Consider the following 22,842-nt stretch of genomic DNA (forward strand, 5'->3'; position numbering starts at 1 on the left):
GACCCCTAGCCTTGAGTGCATTGAAGCGGTGTCTTTTTGGAGATTCAGAACTAAGACCACTGAATGGACTTGGATATTTCCCTTTCCTTGACTCTTCATACTAGGATAATATATCAACATATGGCCACTCTTTCCACAATAATAGAAATTATTCGTTCCAACAAGGAATTCAACCACATGTTTTTTACCACACTCTCAACAAGTTGGTCTTTCTCTTTGGTAATCAATATTTATCAACTTTTGAGATATAGGGTTAGAAACCTTATTATTGCATGTCTTGGAGAAATTTGAATGAACTTGGTGTGAAAACCTGTTGTTGAACTTAGGCTTGTCATGAATGTCAAACCTAATCATAGAAGAACCACTTCAGAAGACCTTGACTTCTTAGATTCTCTCTTCATCTTATTTAGGTGACTCTCCTCTACTTGTTGTTCATGAACCATCATCCTAGAAATATCCATGTTGTCATGAAGCATAGATGTACGACCTTTTTCTTCAAAATTTTCGAACACACTCATTACATATCGACTCATTTTATACTTATCATTTGAAAACAAAGAGGAAGTATATTTTGACATCATTATACTTAAAGGAGTATTTATTGACACTCATACCTCGTTGACGAAGGTTGATGAACTCCTCTACCTTAGATTTCATTCACTATCTTGGAAAAAACCTGTCAAGAAAGGCCTTTTTAAAGATATCCCAAGTCACGGTACCACCTCTTAAAGCCCGACTATACTTGCATTTGTTGTACAATGTATTAGCCAAATCCTTCAGTTCATAGACAGCAAGATAAGCCTTTTAATAGTACTAACCCCCATGGCAAACAAGATCTTATAGACCGCATCAAGAAAGTATTTAAGTCTTCATCCATCTTGGAAAAAAAACATGGGAGGATTCATCATCGTAAACATGAGATGATTTATGGTACAAGATTTTTGGTTGTCTCGAGGTACAACCTCCCGGTTAGATTTTTCCACAATGGATTTATCTTGAGTAGTGATGGCTTAGGCAATTTGGAGCAGGGCTGCCCTCACCTCGCCTTCCGTTATGACCGAAGGATTGATCGTGTAAGATCCTAAAAATGACTTATGTGAATTAGATCCAAACATGTTTGTAATGATGGTATAAAGTCCTAATATGGTTTATAATATGGTATTTAGGCAGTGTCTAAGTGTTTAGGTGCATTGGAAGTCAAACGTCAAGGGACGACCAAGATGTTCGACGATTTAGTCACCTATGTTCCTCATAGGTGGTTTTATGTGTTTAGTTGTAATTAATGAGGTGATAAGTTCGTTAAATGAGTTATTATTCTGTATATAGTAGGTGTGTAAAGTTTCGTGGAGTTTGGATGTCAAACGTCCAAGAACGTCCATGAAGTTCGAAAATGTTGACTAGAAGCGACCTTGTGTGTCTATGCATGTTTTATCGAGTTTTACGTGTGTGTTTTGGATGAAATTCATGTGATATGTCTGAAAAGCCTTATATGATCATGTTTGGGTTAGAAACGTCCAGGAAAACATCCCCATGGACAATACAAGGGTCCTTTAGGAATGACCCATGATTGGTATCCAAGACGTTCCAGAACAGCCCACTTACGGAAGGCAATCGATGCCTTGTGGTTCAATTGATTCCTTTTAGGTGAGGTATCATCGATTCATACTTAGTAGTTGGAGAGGAGAGGCCAATATAAGCCTTAGTCTGAGACCACAGACCAAGAGTACGGTTCATTGGTCAAGAGACGGGCCGTCGATGGTCCTCCATTTGTAAGGATTGTCTGCTGCATGCAGTCACTGTTAAGTTGACGGGTGAAGTTTTAAATTCACATCACGTAAAATAAGACAAAAGGAGGTTCCTAAAGTTTCTATTGGTTATTTTAAGTATATGCTTATAAGCCTAAAATACTTAGAAGATTTAACTCTTCAAAAATTAAAACCCGAATTCACGTAGAAATTCCCTAGAACTCATGAGTTATGGTTTTGATCCTTGAATCTATCTGCATCAAGGAGTACAACTATCAAAGACGCAATCTAAAGTTTTCAAAAATGAATTGTCCAATTTCATGATCTATCCATGGGTTCTTGCATTAAAGGTTTTTAAGCATAGAATATTGATTGAATTGTTGTTAATTAGATTATTTGAACTTAATTAACATATGAACCCATAATTGATGAACCTTAGTTTTTGACTACTCTATAAGTTAAGTGATTTGGACTTAATGCTAATGAATTCTAGTGTAGTTTCCTATGGGCTATTGATTAATGTTATAATTGTTGTGAATTCATATCTAGGTTTTCTTAAATTGATGAATCAATATTTAATTTAACTTGAACTAATGTTCATGGCAACTGTTAAGGGCCTTATGGTATTGAATTAGATGATATAGCATTGAATAGAGGTGTTGAGGATGGAGTGGTTGTACGCTTCCCTAATTCCATTTATTTGATGAATATTATACTTTAATTATGTTGTTATTTCTATTGTCCACTTATGGTGTCGATGTTATGTGGTTTACTTTCAATTGATGTGGCCTTTTCGGCATTACTTTATGTATTATGATGATTATGGCCTTGTCAGCAACTACTTGAAGTAATGTGATTATTTGTGTAGTTCTTTATGTGAAGTATGATAATGTCTACCTACATGATATGTAATGTTAAAGTATATTTGTTCTTCTATTGATGTTATTTAGGTGGTCATGTTACATTCTGACTATGACTTTGTGTGTATACTCTTAGGGTTGATGTATGATTACTCCTACTTGACTATATAAGTCTATGATAGTCGTATTTATAATGATATGGTAGTTTATAGGATGACTTAAATATGATAATGGTTATTTCTATATGCTTCTAGAAGGAAATATAATTATGTATTAAAGGGAAGTATGTTGTGTCTTGTCTTTGTTGACTTGTGTCCCTTACTTGATCCATGTATGAATATGAATATGAGTTGTATTGACTTAGGATGCTAAAGACTCTTAGTCTTGTATGTATGAATGACATGAGACCTTCAATGATGTTAAGAGAATCCTTTATGTGGTCCTTGAACCTAGTGTTAAGGTTATGGATGTTGAAGTTGAAAGCCGTAATGATATCCTTCAATTAAAGGAATGATAGACTTAAGGTTGGTTGACTTGAATGACATCATATCAGTCCTTAGGAAAGTCATGATGATCTTCTTGTCGACATTCTGAGGTATCCCTAGTGGACATTTCCTTTGCAGGGTCAATGTGTCTGGGTTATGAACTTGATATGGAACCCCTTTATATAAAACTTAAGTGTTAATTACTCTATGAGAACAAAGGCTAGCACCGAGTTGAGTATGGTATGGGAAGTAGCTTTAGTTAAAGGATGAGACAAGAGTACAATGCACACCCTTCATCTTTTTTAACCATGTGCCATCATGGGATTTGTCTAAGTTCTACCATTAAGTAGAACACCCTCATCCGATTAGGTTAGTACTCCGGATTCCATATCAAGCTATCATGGTCTATGTCGGTCAGTGCCTATTCTCATCATATGGGATACCTACTAGCATTAGATAAGTTCTATGAAGTTTAGGCGGTGGTAAGGGACACTATCTTCACATTGAACAATAGACTTTGATGGTGTTAGTTGGAATTCCTAGGTCTTGTCCAAGACCATTACTTGAATGTCTTTATGTTATGAATTATTCCTAAATGAATTAATGAATGTAATGTCTAAGATTAAGAAATTATGTAAAATTAATAATTACTTATCTAGAGTAGTTAAGGGTAGTATAGTTAAGTGTGAAGGGAGCATAGGAATGGTCACTTCATATCTTACCTAGATAAGTCTTAAGAATGACTCTAGTTAGGAAATATGGTTGAATATGTACACATGATCAAAACTTAGGTAGTCTTAATGATTATTTCAGTAGTCTTGAAGAGGTCAATCATAGACGTTATCTTCTTAATTTACTTAAGCAAGTCTTTTGATAGCCTTTGAAAAAAGAACATAATATTATTGATATGTTCTTATGTTAAGTGAAATAGTCTAAAGGATCTGTAAACTTGTGTAAGGGATTGTATGGGCGATCACTTCACAACTCACTCAAGTGAGAGTTGGATATCCTTTGGTAGAAGGATCTCATCTTCATGTGTATGGTTGCTTGTAAGTGTGTATGTGTCTTATCATGAGTAGTCTTGAGGATCATTTAGGCATGCTTAGAAAGGGTGTATGGTGGTATTTCTTTGTCTTTCATAATTGAGTTTTAGTATAGTTTTTAGTGGGATAATTACATGCTAGAAAGTGTCAAAGGGGAAGGGAAGTCACTTCACTGTTACAGTGATTTACAGTGAAGTAATTCACTATTCAATGAATTGAGTTTACTGTAAAGTGAACTTAAAAATGTTAGAAATTGGTTAAATGTTATCTTATGTGATTCTATGGTGTTAAATGTTATTATTTTTATTATAATGTTATTTTTAAATGAAATGATGCATATTTCTAATAAAGGTCCATTTTAATGATTTTATGAATAATGCCATACTCAGTACAAGTGTTTTTACTAATTCCATAGATTTTGTTATCTCTAAAGGTGTAGGTGAAAGATGAGAAGGATCGTGAAGGAAAGTTTGGATTCTAGAGTTTTTCCAGCAAAGTAAAGTATGTCCTCAATGGATTCGAGGGAATACATATATTTCTTTTATTTTTGTTAAAGTATTGTAATAGACTAAGTAATTATATATTTTTAAGTATGGGTCGTGTCCCAAATGTATTCTTCTGTCAAAGTTTGATGATATTCTCACTTAATATTTCCTATGATTTTGAATGAAAGATATTATTAATGATATTCCAATGTTTTGTGAAAATTTTTAATTCCACAATACTTTTCATTATGTATATGCCTGAACGATACGAAAAGGGCTTGTGCAAGACCTCCGATAGGTCAAGTATGCCGGTTAAAATCCGAGATTGTCCCTAACTTCTAGGGTCTGGTTTAGGTATGCTACAGACTGGAACTTGATCATTCACAATAACTTTCTCTTAAGAAGGAAATCGATTGCCTTTGGCAGTACCTCCCACATTCACAATCTCTTCTCCTACATTTCTCAGGATTGTGCTTCTTATGTTCATAGCCTATAACCATAAGAATGTTATTAGATGCTAAAAAACACATAGTGTAAAAACTCTAGAGTCACGACATAGGATTACCAAGAAAAAGAGAAGTTTTTCCTAGTCATGACGTAGACTCTCATTCATAATTGTGATGGACTTCACATCCATGAGCGAGACACTATATAATGAGGTTTAGTGAGACATCGACCCTAGGTTATTTAACCTCATACTCTGATACCATGTTTGTCACATCTGGAGAGCCCCCCCAGATGTAACCGGCGTCGTCATCCTCGAAGAGGACTCGGACAAGCCCCGAGCATCGTCATAACGTATCATAGGTTAAAATGCAGAAAAAATTAAAACTTTTGCATATATTATATGAAGTATACTTAGAATTCTTGCTTATCATATATGGAGGTATACATAGACCTCTAACAAAGGAGCTTAATTAGCCTTCAATTTATCAACATGATCAACATACATACGATAGTCTAAAAATTGTCTCCCATAAAAACCATCTAAAGAATATGAGTCTTGGACATAGCCACTACAAAATCAATATGCCATATATGCCTTACTAAAGAAGAGTCCAACAGATAAAAAGGAAAAAACATTATCTCTTAAAATAATACAATCATCAAGGCTAGAATAATGAAAAGATAGTATCTCCGAACAAGAGGACCTACCAACACAATTGGAGAATGAATTCCAAGCTTCTTTAATCGACCTTCTTAATATTCAATGGCGATACCCTACATCTGTAGTTATGCAAAGTATATGGGTTAGTACACAACATGTACTAAATATGAGTATATGCACATAAAAAATTTAAAGTCACGCATGAAAAGCACCATTCTTTTGAAAGCATGCTAAGTCATTAGAAAGTTGTTGATGCACATAAAATAGAGCATACACGAGATAAGGATCACACCAACATCAAGAATGATCTAAACCAAAGAAATTTTATCATAAAGTCATGGTAACATTTCATGTTCAATAGTTTGTATCAACAAAACATACAAAATACCTACTAATGACCCTATCCCAAGCCTACAAGGGCAATGATCATGTGAAGCCCCATAAAATGACATAATCCAGTAAACCATATAGGATACCATAAGTAATACTTTTCTTCGTACAACTTATATCACAAGTAGTGGTCATCACATTTAGCAATATAGACTTTCAACATGTTGATCAACATAACAAACATTATATAAGAGAAACATAATATATCATAACCATTTTACATTTAATGTTATCATATTTAATAAGAAAAATCTCCTAGGACTTCGCCAAGAATCAACTTGTGCAATGTCTAGGTAGAGTCCCATAACCCTACATATACTAACTAGACTTCGAAAGTCACGGTAGTCAATGTTCATTTACTTTAGTGTTTCATTTTACTTGAGGGAAAAATCCCCTTAACCGACATTAGACCATGTGAGCTAAACATGGAATCCGGTTTCATGGTACCCCACACCGAAGGAACGTGGTCTACTTTCCAAAGTAGAAACAAAACATAAACATAGCATTCTAGGTGGATTCACTACCTATTATTCCTATGTAGGAAATATTGTTCAAGAACTAGGAGATATATTTGACACCCATAATTCCACATTTCATGGAAGCCTCTATCTCATGAGATTCATTGTGAACCTACATTCAAACTTGGGAAGGGATACCTCTCATATCTAGTTCATGCAGTACTAAGCTATAATCCCTGTTTTTATTAAATTTAAGTTATCATTAGTCAGCAATCTTATCATAGGTCGTAGGAGATTAACCCCTTCTCTAAACAAGATCATTATCTCATTAGGTTTGGGATGAGAATTTCCTTTCATCACAACCATTCATTAGTTAGATTAACATATCATATTTTCATAACAACATCATACATACTTCAAATTGCATAACATCATCAATTATAGGCCAAACATCAACATAATAGACTAATAACGTCTTTAGATTTCTTACCTATTGCTTCCAAGAATCTTTATTAAGAACATACTCTTAATTACCCACAATCATCCAGTAATATAGTGAAATACACCATATCATAACCAATCCCAACCATTCGAGTCATATACACGACATATTCATAGTAAGGGTTAAGGGAAAGGGTTCATTTGTGAGTTCATTAAAGATGTAGTTCCAACCCCAACATCTACATGACATAAGTGAAAGATATAATATACTCAAATCCATAAATTAGGGAGAGAAAACGCTACAAACAAAAACAAACAATTCCATCTAAATTATTCAACAATTCATACTTAAAAATACACATAGAAATTTATAATTCATCATCATTTGTCATAAAATTTGAGTTAGGAAGAAAACCCATTTATAGAGTAACAACCATAGGATTTGAATTGTTAGAAATAGCCTTTGAGAGGACCTCTTTGGGAATGAAATCCCAACAGTTAAGAACCTATACCTTTTTGACAATTCAAATCCACAAATTTTGAATGAAAACCTTGGAGACTTTGTCTTCAAGCTTTCTTGTTCTTCAATGGTGGTTGAATAGATAGAGTTTTGAGAGAGATATCACATATGAGGAGCGCCCTCTAAAAGTAACCAGTGTTGTCGTCCTCAAAGAGGACTAAGACTAACCTTTTAGAATTCGTCATTATATTTCATAGGTTAAAAAGTACAGAAAATTAAATCTTTTAATCTAAAACTACTTCATGAGGTTTACTTAGACCTCTTACTTACACATATTATATTTATAGCGTCTATATAAAGATTCATCGTATAAGGAGATTACATAGTCTTCTACTTTTATGCCACATATGGACGACATACATAATATAGTCTTAAAAAGGAATATGTCATATTAAGACAAATAGATGGAATAAAATATTACGAGCATAGACCTTACACAAATGTAAAAGTGCCACTTAGGGATTACAATAATATCTTGAACAACATGAGTGAAATGAGTGTCTTTAGACTATCACAAAGGACATAGGTAGAGTGATAGAAAATCATAATCCTCAGAACATGAATACATACCCTCACCTGGAGAAATTATCCAATCCTTCTTTCAAAGTGGTCACAAACCCTTCAATGGCTGGAACCTAAAATATTGGGGAAAAGGAAAAAATGGGGTTAGCACATCACTTGTACAATGTATGGAATCATATGCTCATACAACATAGAAGTCATGCTAAAATGGACATTTATTCAAAAACCATGTCAAGTTACTTTGAAAAACCTTATGCACAATTAAGAACACATATAAGACAATAATCACCTATTTTTTAAGATAATAGAAAATTCAACACAAGACCACCCTACTCAAGTTGATCCAAGTAAACATATTTATACCCTAATAGAAGTAGTAATCAAGGTAACTACAACATCACGTTAAAACAACAAAGCATAAATAAAAATTCATGACATTATACCTAAGCAAGACCATTACTCATAAACCCCCATTAAGTCTATAAGTGAAATGACCAAGTAAAGCCCCATAAGCTTACCCAATCAACATAATCAAATAAGGAATCCTAAGAAATGCAACATGGTATTAAGAGTAGTCATCATCATACTTTATCAATAATTATTAACATGTTCATACATGAAATTAAAATCATATAGTATCATCAACATATAAACATATAGAGTCAACACATACAGTTTATTCACTTTATAAGAGCATAAATCATAAGAATATCCTCCTAAGACTTCCCTCAATATAGTACAATGTACAGGTAGAGTCAAATACCCCTTCCAAGAGTAAGTCAAACCCCTCAAAAATCCTAGTTGGAGTCCACTTTATTACTTCATTTTACATTCGGGAAGATCTTGCGTTAAGCAACATAGACCACATGAGACAATGTGAAATACGGTGACATGGAACCCTACACCGAATGAAAGTGGACTACTTCACAAGGTAGTACCAAAACATGAACATAACATCTATGTGGATCCACTAGCTAGTATTCCTATGGGGGCAACAAAAAACAAGTACTAGGAGATGTAGTTGGGACACTCTTTTTGCTACATGCATTATAATCTCCAATCTCATGAGTACACAAGTGAAACTACAAGAAAAATGTTTCTTAACGAAGAGAAATATGGTCGTTATAAGTCTAAATTCGGTTACTAAAACCAATTAACAACCGGCATAAATCCAGTCGCCGTCGGTCGTTAAAAGTCCTTACGTTAAAAATTAACGAGCGAATTCAAATCCGGTCGTTAAAAATTTCTTTTAACGACAACGTAAATTCTAATCATTATATGGCATTTTTTACGACCGGAATTGCTCTTTGTAAAAGAACTTCTAACGACCAAAAATATTTTCGTTAATTATATTCCACTTGCAATACAAATACTATTAACGACCACATTTCCTGTCGCTAATTGTAGTTTATTCAAATAATTTTAAGAAGCCAATTATAAGAGTGTTAAAAGGAACAAATTTCATTCATTATTATACAATATTCTATAAAGTAAATACAAAAAGACACAAAATAAACTAAATAATTGAATTCATTATAGAAAATCTCATGCTTAATTAAAAATAATAATTAAAAAAATATATATGATATTCAAGTAGCATAACATATCTTTAACATCTCATAAAAAGGAGAAAAATTGCAAAGGTAAACGATATGACACTGTCTTTAATTTAAACCACCCCTAACTAAAGTGAATGCCATCTTGAACTTCTACTTGATTTGTACGTTGATGAACAGTTTATTCTTCATATTGACATTAAAACTCTGTAAGATAAAAACTTATGTCAATTTAAAACAAGGAATAAAAAAGTATGTAATAAACATACTTTAAAAGATGCAAAAAATACTTGTGAATATACACTTGAGGCAGCAATAGTAATAATAGTAGCAAATGTAACATTCATATTATTTACAACTTAAATTACACTATGAACATTTAAATATTTCAAATGGAAACATATGTGTATATCAAGTGAAAAAATATAACTCCTCAAACAATGAGGTAAGGAATATCTCAATAAGAATATGAATACTTAGTAGGTGATATGAAATGAAATGGTACACGAACATAGGAACTAATAATGCACATGGGCAGTTTCAAATCAAGACAAGTGTATTTCAACCAACAACATATATATGAATTGTATAATGTTTTAAAAAAAAAGAAGGCATGTCAACAATTTAACAATTTTCTGCAATGATCAACAATGGTTTTGTATGGCCAACAAAAAGGACCATCAGACCAAAATTTTGGAAGCACACTACCGATTCAACAATGAAATCACACAAGAAAATGTATGAAAACTATCAGACAAAAATAGAGAGAACATCCAAAGGCACGAAATTAGTTTTTTCTAAGAGGGAGGCATAATATATTTTCTTCTTGCTACGGTAAAATCTATAATATAAATGAAGCAGAACATGAAACATTCCAGAGTTGCCAATACGAAGATTTGGTGGATATAGATTCATTAGGCCTAACAAGGATGATCAATAAGGATTGAAATTTCTATGGAATACACAAAAAATAGGGGAGATACATATACTTCATGGAACAACGCATGAATTATAGTACATAGAACAGAGAAATAAATCAATTAGAAGACATATTGGAAAATGAAGCATTCCTGCAGCAGGAAGGGATTCAGTGGAATAATTTTAATCAACTAACAATTGACTGTAAGAGAATAATAAACATGGATAAAATAGGCATGCCAACATTGAGAATTAAGAGAGGAAGGGTCAGCGTATAGATACAGTTATCAACGCCAAGCTAATTCATTCCGTACAATGGGAGCAACATCATATTGAAGATACAAGGCGTGTGAAGGGAATGACACAAGCAGCTCCAGTTTCAAAATGGTCGAAACAGAATTTGCACACTGTCTATGGATGAGAAATATGAGATTTTCTGAAAAAAGGAGTAGAGATTCAAATTCCACTACAATAGAGAGTGTTCGAGCCCCACCCAACATTATTGGTCTCAGATCTACTGTGAAAGAGAGTATACAAGGACCACCCAGGAATCAATTGTACATGGTAAATAAAAAGCAGGTTACAACAAAAAGCTAAGGAAAAAATTGAGATCTCAATGTCCTTCCATGTATCTTGAGTACATCACAAAGAGAAAGAAAAATCGATTTACCAACTTTTTTAATGGTACTAGCTATGGATCACTTGAAGATGCTGGTGTTGAAGGCTGACCAAGAATTACTCTTGTCTACCCCTCTTTGCATATCTCTTAGAGCATCACCAAATGGCTTAGACTTCATAATCTTGTGAAGTGATCCTCTCCAGTTATTCCACAACCTTCTCATGTGTTGAAGGACATGTTCTTTCATGGAATTCATGTCATCAAAGCTAAATTTATCATGTAATATTTCACAAGTACCATTAAACATAAACTCAATTAGTTAATAGCTCTCTATATACTTACCTTAATAGTCCCACATGTTTTGCATAATTATAGCACATTGATCTTACTTTTTTCGTATAAGAAGTCAAATATAAAGCTAATAAAACTCTACATATACTTACAGTTACAGAATCCCAAATGTGCTCTAGATGATTTTCTTTAATGTTTGTCCATGAGCGCACCCGTAATAGGCACATACTATGATCACGAATTAAAATACCCAAGTGTCTCACAAATGAGGCATAATTTTTTCCAACAACTCAATTTTGGTAAAAATTGATATTTAACTTTTCTCCAAGTTTGAGTCGGTCAACATTTTTACGGTCTCAATTTAACATTTTTAGTATTTTCGGACTCACATGCACTTGCGAATTAATTCAGACAAAAAGAAGAGTTTCATCACACCAAAAGCAAACAAAAAAATGGAGACGGTAAATACTTATTTCATTTATTTTAGCATCCTCCATTAGTTCGAATTCTGGAGAGCAGGGAGCATTACCTTCAGCTAGATCAAAACCAGGAGTACATGATCAATATTATGTACTTGATCATTTCTATAGGATGTTGATGGATTGATGTTTAGAATTTTGCTTCTTGGAGTTCTTTCTTCAGCCCTAACTCTAACAGATCCCAAATATTGTATGATTATCCCTCGTCCCCTAACTACAAAATCACCAGGTGGAAGGTATGAAAGTTTATTAGGCTTGACAGTTGATTTTATTCTAGAGTTTAGAATTTTTTATGGATCCAGGTAAACTTGTAGAAAAAGCACTTCTTTTTTAGTTCATCCAATAATAGAATAGTCATTGAACAAGTTTTCAATACTACATCTCTTTCTAGAGGTACAACTACCAAGATAAAACAATATTAAATAGAATAAGAATAGCTTTCTAGAATGAAAAATGACATGAAATTGACATTTTGAAAGTGCTTGATTTCTACATATCTACAACCTAACTAATCTACATCTCAAAATAGTGACAGGGATGTGGTCATCCCAGGAATAGAATATAAGTTTCAAAAAATGTATATTATAAAGCATATTTAAAAAAGAAAAATAATTAATTACAAGTCACTCAAAATATACGCATAAAATCATAGCAAGCTTCAATGTTTTTAAGCACAATTTACATGTAAATAAATAATATTACGTTACTACTTATAAAAAGTCCATATATATGAACAACCAAAGAATCACCAAGAAAATAATTGAAAAATGAAATTAAAACCATAGTATACTAAAATAAGAACTCAAAAATAAATTCGAAGTCACAACTGCCTCCTAGATTCCTTGAAGCTATGATGAATCGTCAGACTCTTTATCACCAACATCAAAAGAAACACGAGCTTAATCCTTTTGTACAATATGACATCCATTTTTGCAAGATCATCAGCATAAAACACTTGTGATGCTTTATTGGCGAAAATAAAAGGCTCATTTATTTTAAAAAATCGCTTTCGTTGACACTTATAAAGTCATATTCATCTAATTTAATCAATATTTTTATTCTCTTCATTTGTCTCACCAACTACAACCACCCCACAATGTTGAGTTCTCAAACGTTTATTCTAATCTCGCACATGAAACCTATATTTATTAGTAGCATAGCTTTTAAAACATGTCACATATGGAAGAGGACCAAATGATAATGAGAGCAAATCCATTATTTTCTTACGCTTATCGTGCTTGTGAAATTCTTGAACCTATAAAATTTAGCTAGATTGCTCAGAAAATATAATTCATAAATTGATTTTAGATATACAAGGCTTAACTTCTCACCTTTAGTTTTAACCAACTAAGGAATCGTCTATTCCATTCAATCTCTGAATAATTTTTTGATGTATCAATTGAAATTTGTTAAAATTCTCTGCTAATAATTTATATTTCAGTATAACATGTCATTTTATGTAAGGCTATGAAAAATATAAGAGTAACTTATTATAATGAGCCATTACTTACTCGAGAAATGGTTTAATTTCATCACAGTTCCTCAAAATATAAAAATGTGCAAGCTCAAATTCACTTTAATCATGATTGACTTGTTTGTCACCCCTCAAACTTTTTCTAGGTTGAAAAAAAATTCTAAACCTCCATCAGATTCAATAGAACCACCATCATAATTCCTTTTGGAGAGATTAAATTTTGTATCCATCGTATGCAAATACCTTAAACATAAGTTCATACATTCAAATGCTATATATCCTTGTGCAATACAACATTTTAGGCGAGCCATGTTACGAATAAATGATTTTAGAAAGTATAGCCATCTCTCCATCGGATACATCCATTAATATTGGATAGGCACAACAATCTTAGCATTATTAGCTAAATGAATTGACAAGTGGACAATGATATCAAAAAATGCACGAACGAAAACCTTTTCTAACTTCCACAAATTGATTGGAATTTGGGCTTCTATTTTCTCTATCTCATCTACTCTTAAACATTTTGCTCCAAGTATATTTAAAAATATTGAAAACTCAATAAGTGTTTCAAGCACAGATTTGCAGAGCATACCACATAAAGCAAGTGGAATTAAATGTTGTAGAATAACATGGCAATCATGGCTTTTCAATCCTGAAAGTTTCCAATCTTTAAGGTTGACACACTGAGAAGTATTTAATGAAAACCCTTCTGGGACCTTTAAATTCTTTAAGAAACTGAAGTATTTTGTTCTTATGTGTAGGATATAATGTGTAACTTGCAGTAGGAAACTCATATTTATGTCCTTTTTCTATCAGATGCAATTCCTTCTTTATGTTCGTTGCTTGCAAATCCAATTGCGAATTCAAGGTATCTTTGGTTTTTCCTTTGACATTTAAGATTGTCCCCAATATATTATCACAAATATTCTTCTCAATGTGCATCACATCTAAATTATGTCGCAACCATAGAGTATTCCAATATGGAAGATCAAAGAAAATACACTTGTTGTTCCAATTATCACCTCTATTCGCGTGTGATATTTTAATTTTCTGCCTTGGATCCTTTGATTTTGTTAGACCTTCTAAATCACCTACTTGATAAAGTATATCATTACGAGATAACATTTTCGGTTGTAATCTTTGCTCATGTGTGACATCAAAGGAATCATTATCTTTCCTCCATTTGTGATTATGAGGAAGAAAGCATCTATGGTTCATATAACAATCCTTTTGACCTTTTACCAACCTAGTTGAAAGAGTTTCTTTGTTGCAACACGGGTAAACCAATTTTCCTTTTGGTAATCCATCCTGACAAATTTCCATATGCCAGAAAACCATTAATGGTCCATAACAAAGCTTCATGTAGCATAAAATTTTGTTTAGCTGATGCATCAATGCTCTCAACTCCAGTTTTCTATAATTCCTTTAATTCATCTATCAAAGGTTTGAGATAAACATCAATTGCATCCCTGGGACAATCAGGACAAGGAATAAGCATCGATAAATAAAATTTTCTTGTTTCATGCATAACCAAGGTGTCATATTATAAGGAATAAGTACGACAAGCCAAATGCTATATGGAGTTTCAAATTATTAAATGGTTGAATACCATCACTAGTAAGTCCAAGTCAAATATTACGAGGCTCAGTACCAAAAGATGGATGAAGTTCATCAAGTCTCTTCCATGCAACTAAATCAGTTTGGTTCCTCATTATTTCATCATCAACTCTTTCATCATGATGTCATCTCCTCAAAGAAGATGTTTTTGAGGACATTAACAATCTCTGAAGTCTGTCTTCAGAGGAAAATAACGTAAAGTCTTGCATGATATGTTTTTACCACGTTTAGATTATGTTTCCCCATTGTGTTTATTCTTCTTCCATCTAGATGAACCACACACTTTGAAAAATTTGAGAATCTTATCATCCTTCCAGTATAACATGAAATTGTTCTTACACGCATCTATATTCTCATAAGAAAGTCCAAGATTTGGAGTTACCTTCTTTGCCTAGTAACATGAATTTGACAAGTTTGATTCATCAGGCAATAAATCTACCGTTAGCATCTTCAACAACATTTTGAATGAAGCGTTAATACATTGGCCAATAGTTTTAATATGAAGTATCTTAATCAAAGATGAAAGTTTTCTTCCTTTTGAAACCTTTATATAATGATTATTTATAATAATTTAATAGGCCGTATAATGGTTTTGCTTTAGGATTCGGTTCTTCCTCAACAAAATCATCACTGTTAGTATTCATATTCTCTTCAGTTAAATTGGGATGTAAATCCCTTAAAAGATCTTGCATTTCATCCTCATCATCATCATTTTCAATGATATTTTCCTCTACGGATTAAGAATCCGCCTCTTCCTCACCTAACCTCTCCCTATGATGATACAAAAAAGTATAACCCTAAACTATTCCATACAGTAATATATGTGACCTAACCATCTCAAGAGTTTTGGAAAACGAATAACAACACCTGATGCAGGGACAACGTATTTCTTGTGTTTCTCCCAATTTCGTAAAAGCATAATAAAAAAATTTCTCCACCCCAATGATGTAAGCATTATCAAGTCTATCTTGAACAAGTTGCATCCATTCCTTATTAGGGTCCCTGATCTTCATTCACTAAAAGAAATTATAAATACACCAACATAAGTAAGAACTAGCCATTTATTGTTTAAAAGTTGAAGAAGACCTTCTGAATGATTCTAGGTAAGTTATAGAAAACAAAATTATGGAATTTTTAATTATTTATTTGTATAGTGATTGCTTTGATTATAAATGTATACTTTGTTCATGTATATTTACAAAATTAGGCAGTTATTATGTCTTATTAGGGAAGGGGTGCTTTTTTTTTTTCCAGCTTAAAAGCTCTTTTAAGTTGACCAAAATATTTTACCTTTTTGCCCTTAATTCTTTATTATTATTATTATTATTATGATTTATTATTATTATTATTATATATATTAGCATTATTAATATTTTATTATTATTATAATTTTTATTATTATTATTTATTTTATTACTCTTTATTCTTATAATATATTATAATTATGTATTATTATTATACATATTTTATTATTATTAATTCTTTTAATATTATTTATTATTATTATTATATATTATATATCATTATAGATTATTATTAATTATTATTATTATTATATTATTATTATTATTATTAATTTCATTATTTTTTCTTATTATTATTATTATTATTATTTATTATTGTTATTATTATTATTTTCATATTATTTATTATTATTATTATTATTATTATTTATTATTAATATTAATATTTTACATATTATTATCATTATTATTATTATAATTTATTTTATTAATTATTATTATTATTGTTATTATTTATTATTTTCATATTGTTATATTAAAGACAAAAGAGTATATTTCTTGTTTTTATATGTGTGATTGTTGAATAAATTCTCAAACTTTTATGAATTTTCCTATTAAATGCATAATAATTAACAAAAGAAGATTCTATAATATCATTTTATTATTATATAGTCGCTACTAAACACATAAGGACAATGGAAAATACTTTATCATCTATTAGCAATAGTAGTAGGTTAGCAAAAAACATGTAAAGCAACAACTTAGCAGGTAAAGCAACAACTTAACACCTAACAAAAGCTGCTAGAAACAAATAAGTCAACATAGTCCAGCTGCAACAATATTTTTTTATCATATTCTTAAGCAGGACAACAACATGTTGTATACTTTATTTTTAAAAAAACACATAGCACTTTGTAAGCACTAATAGAACATATCAAGTTATGATAATAATACAAGTTTTAATAATCCATTGGCTTAGACAGAAAGAACTAGAGGATACACATTATGAAATATACTCATTAACAATTTCATATTCCTTCTATAACAAGGCCTCCAACTACAATATCCATAACTAGCATTAACCTATGTATACTCATTAACCAAAGTAGGTGAACAAAAAAAAGTCAGCAGGATACTAACATGGAAAGGAAAAATCATAAAGGAACACAAAGGCCTGCGAAAAAACATGAACTTACTCTTTTAAGGATGAACTCTTGTAGGGACCTTAGACGACAATTTAACAGCCAGTACTGTAGTTGATTCATGATAAAGACAAGGGGGCAACCTTTTAAAACTCTAGGACACCCGTTCTCCCCCAATACCGTTATTTGAACTAAGTAAATCTAGATAAGCGCTAATGTTGTGATCTTTATCATCAATAACATCATTCTAGACATGGATGACATAGAACATTTTAGTTTTTCCAAATCACTTTCTGCTAAAGTTGTTTATTTTAGCCCCATTATGCCCAAACTCTTCCACCGCTTGGGATTAACTACTTTCTTAGCACATTTCTACAAAATATTACACTATTGAACTCACCAGTTGTATTTCATGTTTGTTTTCCTCACTCACTCATCACGGATAATAAATATACCACACACAACAAGCAAGAACGAAAAACCAATATGAAACCCATTATTTGGAAAAACAAAAAAGAACGAAAAAAACCCATATGAAACCCATTACTGGGAAAAACTAAAATTGAACAAAATCAAGCATTCCACAAAGCAATTCATAGTTCTGATAATAAAAATAATACCTTTAAGAGATTGGAACACCAAGATAGGGTCTGAATAAATTCAACCGATGCAAAACCACAAAAAATTGTAAGAAGAGAACGGTGAATTTTATGTTCTGTAATCAAACAATTGAGATGCAGATAATCTTTTTGTAACATTTAGCAGAGAAACGCGGGTTACCACCATGCTAATTTTCCTCTAACAAACCTTGGAGAGACTCACCAAATTATATTTCTTCTTCGCTGATTTTCTTCAAAAATAACATGGGAGAGAAGGTGGTTTTGAAATTTCCTCCAACACTCCCTGATTTTTCTCTAACCATCTTTCCCGCTAACTGTAGATGTGGAGAAAATTGAGCTTATCGATATGTTCTTTTCTAAGAGAAAAATATTGGATAGGGTAAGATTTTTGTTTAATGAAATGGGAATATTGAGGAAATACACAATACACCTACGTATATACGTAGGCAATATTGTTTGTTTTGGGAATAAAAGTGGAAGAGTGGTGACACGTGTTTGGATGAAAAATAAAGAAATAATGAAATTAAAGTTTTTATAATTTTTATGTATATACGTAATTATTAGTTAAGTTGATAAAAATTCTTTTAAATTTAAGATATTAAATATTTAAGTATGTAAATGATTGATAATTTGATATAAATTCTTTTAAACTCTAGAAAGTATATTAATACCTATTATATTAAATTAAAAAAGGGACCTTTAACTACGGGAAAAAGTTTGTGTCGCTAAAAGTACACTTTTAATGACTAGATTCATATCTCTTCATTAAGAATTAGTCATTAATAGTACATTTTCTTGTAGTGTGATCCTACCTTCCCTATGTGGGAGGAACAGTCCTCACTACTAGTTCACTAGGTGCAAAGCTAGAGTCCTTTTTTGATTTTTGATATCACAATAGGAATTTCATGAGAACACCTTTCAGTACAACCTTCATATGTGAGATTATAACATTAACATCATTATATCATAGTAAGGCACATAGGTACTTGATAACCAATCTTATATCATTATATCTTAAGCACGACCTCACAATCGAATAATCAAGATATTTCAATTCAAAATCATACCAACCCTAATCAAACATATCATAAGGTATACTTCAATATAAATTCATCTGTAAACACAAGTAATCATAATGGAAGTAAAGGTTTTAGATCACAAGACTTACCCCAATCTCATTCACAAGCCATCATCATAGTCTTGACATAAAACAAGTCAATTCATTCCAATAATAGGTATAATAACATCCATAAATGTTAATTAACATAATAATAAAGTCAATTGAATCACTACACATCAATTCATCACTAGTTCATAACCTAGGGTTAGGGACTTGGGTCAATTTTAAGTTCTACTTCCCCAACTAGTTTAACTAATCAATAACTAGCATAATTGAATCATAGTACATCATAATATAAGTTCAATAACCAAAACAAACCATAAACAATACTTTCTAGAAAGTCAATTTCGTAATAGAAAGAAACCCACATGAAACTCATATTTTTGAAATCAATTTTGCTAGAATCCTTTGGGAAAGGAATCCAAAAGGTTAAATAATACCATAACTTATTAATTGCTGAAAAATTATTGATAAAAGTAGTCTTATTGATTCCCTAGAACCCTCCTTTACTTGATCTACTATTGTTAAACCCTCAAAATGAGCTAGGTTTAATTAGAGCCTAACATGTTGGTTATGAGTTTATTAAGTCCTTAAGCGATTAATTAAGTTTTTAATAGTATGTATAATTTATATTAAGAAGTTTAGAGGTCACACGTTAAAGAACGTCCAAGACGTTCGATAGTTGGTCTTTAGACGTGCTAGTGAATCCTTGTATGTTTGCCTTGTTTTTATGTGTTATTTGGAGTTGAAAGACAGTGTAGTTCACCAATTTATCCTAATGAAAATGTTAAGGGTCAAAATTTCGAGGTACGACGGCTCAAGGATTTCCCTAGGGGTCAATGAAGGGACCCCAATTTTTGGCCATGCAAGCTGCCAAAAATTAGGAGCAGCTCTTCGATGCGGACTTGTTCCCCAATGATAATTCCACAAAGATAAGTAATGTTTGACTTGTATGAAGTGTTCCAATCAATGTAAGGGTGTTTTCGATATTTTTGGGGTGTATTATATATAGATTTTAGGTCATTATACACTCATTCCCCCATCAGAAACCCCAACACTCATTAAGAAATCAAAAACCCCAAAACACTTTCTTCTTAAAAAAACACCCCAAAAGCCTGCATGGAAGTCGAAGCTCAAAAACAAGTTATGGAGGTGGATTCTTGGAGCTTTCTTCTCTGATTTTCATGGGATTTCTATTGTAAAAGGTATGATGATCCTTCATCCATATATAACCATTAATCTATGGAGTCCTTTCAATGCTTTTTCTAAAAATGATTCTAAGTCAAAAATTCAATATTTCAAACTAGCCAGTTCATTGTTAAAGTGTTTCAAAATCATTTTAATGATTAATATATGTTTAGTTACTGATTTTATGATGAATTTTTATCCAATATTATGAAGAACCAATTATCCTCCTAATTTATGAAATTGGCCTATAATGTAGGTTTTGTGATATTAATTTAATGTTTATAGATTTTTTATTAGATTTTAGTAAATTTCTTATTGCTATTAGTATCTATATCAATCGAATATGAATTTTTGATAAATGATCAAAGATGGTAATTAGCTTGGAGATTTGGTAAGTTGACCTATTTCCTCTTTTTAGCATAGAATGTACATTCAATTGTGGTGATTGGTATGTTCCACTTATGATGGTGGTGTTTACATTCTTGTACATCTTTATGCATTATGATCATGGCCTTGAAGGCATTAGATGCAATATGAAATGATATAATAATTCTATTTGTAGAAAACTGAAGGATTTAGCCTTCATTCTAATATCATTATTTAAGTGAATTGGTGTTATGTTATGTGAAGTATATTAGTAGTATCTCACACTAGTTGCATTATTTAGGTGTGTGGATGATGTAATGCATAGATGTGATGATTATGTTAGGGATAGGTGTGGTCTACGAAGATTAATGTTGATGAGTACTCTTATAGAATGACCCCCACCTATATGAACCCTATAGGAATGTGTGATCAAAGTATGATAGAAGTCTTTTATTCTAATGATTGAGTATTTTCTAGTATCCTATGATATAATGTGAGTGTGTGTAGTCTATAGTCCTTAATACAATATATGTGTGTCAATCTTAAGACTTGAGGAATCTTGTACATACGTTGTGATCTTTAGTGGGTGGCTTCCTAAAAGCTATATAATAGCCATTATGTGATCATGTTGATCAATGTACATACACACATCATGATTAGGGTATATTTTTGATGAATAGGGAAAGGGAATTTCTCCTATGCATCATTATCTATTTTTATGCATGTAAGTATAAGATTAAAGAAGTTATGATCATGTGTTACTAGAGTTTTTTATGTGATGTATATCTCACATTCTATGACACACAAATGATGTATGATTGTATGAATATGTGAAAAGGAATTCTCACAAGAAGTAGGGTCTATGATGAAAGAAAATTCTCATCTTAGAATCCTTTGACTTATATGATTTATAAAGAAGCAAGATCCTAAGCCTTCTTTATGAATTATTGCACTAAAGGCTTGAATATATTAAAAAGTAAGTTAGAGCCTAGCACGGAGTGAACATGACAAATAAGAGTGGGATCTTTACGTTAGTAAGTCTGACTTCCAATAAGAGAACCTTCATGTTTAGCAAGTCCGGGTTCCCAACATTGATGATGTCTCATGATATGTAAACCTTCACGCTAGTAACTCAAGATATCTAGAATCAATCTCAAGGTTACATAACTACATTCTCCCGTAGGTTATAGCTTGTGGATACCACTTATAGACTATCTCGATTGGTTGCACCTTAGGCAAGTGTTAACCCACTCTTTTTGGTATGGGAGTAGAACACCAAATTCCATGTAGCTCACATGTTGTATGTAAGTTATGGATAATTCTCCCGAAGGTTAATAAATCAACTAACATAAGAATATGAATTCTTATCTAAATTCCTTGAGGAGTGTACTTAACATAGGCTGGACTGTGGACCTTATATATGCACTAGGGTAGATGAATTTAAGAAAGAAAAGGAATGAATTCTCTTACGAAGTTAAAACTTATGTTATGTATGAATTGTATGAATGCATGTTAAGTGACTTTTCTATGTCAAGATATGAATTATTAGTATGCATGTTTATTGCACTAATTTCTTCTTACTGAGTTTACATAGTATATGTGGAGGTATGGGACTCTATGTGTACATTGCACAAGGAAGATTGTTAAGGGGTTGTGAGAGTGGTTTACTTATGATATGAACTAAATTAGTTATGACTAAGGTTGTAGTTATGGAAAGAGTGCTTATTTGATGCTATGAAGTATGTGGCCTTATGTCTAGTTATAAATAATGTGTTATGACTTGTTAAGTATGTAACGCCTAGTCTAGGGTTACTTCTTTGGTAAATATGGTGGAAGTAGTATTATGGGATGCTATTTACATTTCACTTGTGTGACTTAGAAGTTGTGTGAGGTTATGGTCTTTATGTGAAGTGTTGTCTATGATGTGCTTATGACTTATGAATGTATGTGGTTGTGTTTATGAAGCATATATATGAAAGGCTATTGTAAGGTGACCTCAAGGTGATACATTCTACTAAGTACACTTGAGGGTTACTTAAGGAAAAAAGAAACATAAAAATAGAAGTAATGTATTCTATGTATTAAATATGACTCAAAGAATGATAAATGTTTTTATGTTCTATTATGAGTAATATTCATGTCTATATG

The 22,842-nt window shown here is 31.9% G+C and overlaps 1 long non-coding RNA gene across 2 annotated transcripts; it reads right to left on the reverse strand.

Annotated features, from left to right (window-relative positions):
- Positions 1-9,569: 9,569 nt before the first annotated feature.
- Positions 9,570-18,415, reverse strand: LOC112942167 (uncharacterized). 2 transcript variants are annotated; one of them, XR_011211613.1, is made up of 3 exons: positions 18,021-18,415; positions 11,202-16,030; positions 9,570-9,820 (listed from the first exon to the last, which is right to left on the reverse strand). It is a non-coding gene; the product is annotated as an uncharacterized lncRNA (long non-coding RNA). The 2 variants fall into 2 exon arrangements; XR_011211614.1 differs by lacking the exon at positions 11,202-16,030 and having other exon boundaries at positions 18,223-18,415.
- Between the last annotated feature and the right edge of the window lie 4,427 nt (positions 18,416-22,842).

This window comes from Solanum lycopersicum, chromosome 9, assembly GCF_036512215.1.
Source record: "Solanum lycopersicum chromosome 9, SLM_r2.1".
NCBI classification, from domain to species: domain Eukaryota; kingdom Viridiplantae; phylum Streptophyta; class Magnoliopsida; order Solanales; family Solanaceae; genus Solanum; species Solanum lycopersicum.